A 1,643-nucleotide genomic window follows, 5' to 3' on the forward strand; every position below is an offset into this window, starting at 1 on the left:
TTAGAATGGATCATATATAATATCAATATTATAATATAATTATATACATTTACATTTATAAATAAATGTATATTAAAAATAGAGAATTGCTATTTATAAAAAAAAAAAAATAATGTATCTGTACACACATTACATTTATTTTTATATTTTGTAACATTTTGTGATATATATATACTGCAATAGGATACACATCTGAAAAGACAGCAACATTTTGATGACTGAAGTCTGTATTGTATCACTGTATTTATCATATTTAGGGGCAAGCAATCACACCAAAAATGGGTCAAGCTATTTTATTATTCCAGGGCAGAACATTATTCACAAATTTTTTTTTTTAAGTTCAGAAAAAACTTATTTGGAATACAAAATATAACTGTAACACTGTACACTGAAACAGATTATAGAAGCATTTTCCAGAAAAGGGCGAAAAAAAAATTAATTTGAAACTTTAATCTGAACAGTGAATCAAATCAAACTCATGCATAAAGTGCAGTAGGTGCTACTCAATCTGCAGTAAGACATTTCTAACAAAAGCCATTAATTCATTAATTAACTGATTGTGACAGAAAGCATTAGTTTAAACTAACATCCCTTTGTGCTTTCGGTCGGACGATCCGACCCAAACCTCAGTGTGACGGTGAAAACATCCTGAGAATCAGATCCGATTTCATCAAACTTAAATAATTATGTGACTATAAATGCATTTCAGGACATATGCATACTTTGGCATTTCTCCTTTTCGCGTCACGTGATGAACACAGCGCAGGGAGACCAAAAAACATCCTGAAAATTAAATTAATCAAATTAAACCTCACAGTTTACAGGGTAAAAGGTCAGATACATCGAAAAAGTGCACGTACGATATAGGGCTCTGTTCGGAATCGCATACTACCATCCTACTTCTGCAGTATACTGTATGTTTACTGTACACTATGCATATTTTCTGCCACTAAAACAGTGAAATACCATGACCTACAACAATTAGAAAAGCATAGAAATGCAATTAGAAAGCATAGAAAAAGCCGTCTACAAGTATGCACTACAGAACTGCAAATAATCAAGATAAATACGTTTCTTATGCTCAGCAAAGCTGCATTTATTTGTTTAAAAATACAGTAAAAATCTCTAATATTATTGTGATTTAAAACAGCCATTTTCTATGTGAATCTGTGTTAAGATGTAATTTATTCCTGTGATGCAAAGCTGAATTTTTTAGTCTTCAGTGTAACATGATCCTTCAGAAATTATTCTAATATGCTGATTAAGGCGAGACACTGCAGGTGAATAGGGTAAAAAAGTTAACTAATAGTTATAACCTTACTTACGCAGTTGATTGATTACTTTGATAATTGCAAAAATTTTTTGTATTACAAGTTTTCTAAAATGTTAGGTTTTAATATGCAAATGAGCATTATTTAATGAAATATGCGGTAATTTACATTAATTTCTAGTGCAAAAAAAATCTAAAAACTGGATGAAGTCCTTTTGGAAATTTTGTTTAATTTTTATGACATATTAGAGTCAAGTTTTTACAGGGGGAAATCTCATTTTGTCACAAAATAATTCAGAAAAAAAAACTATATATTTTTTTAAAACCATATTTGGGGGAATGAAATGTTATATAAAATCAAGCAAATTATATA

The sequence above is a fragment of the Garra rufa genome, chromosome 8 (genome assembly GCF_049309525.1).
Source record: "Garra rufa chromosome 8, GarRuf1.0, whole genome shotgun sequence".
In the NCBI taxonomy this organism is placed as follows: domain Eukaryota; kingdom Metazoa; phylum Chordata; class Actinopteri; order Cypriniformes; family Cyprinidae; genus Garra; species Garra rufa.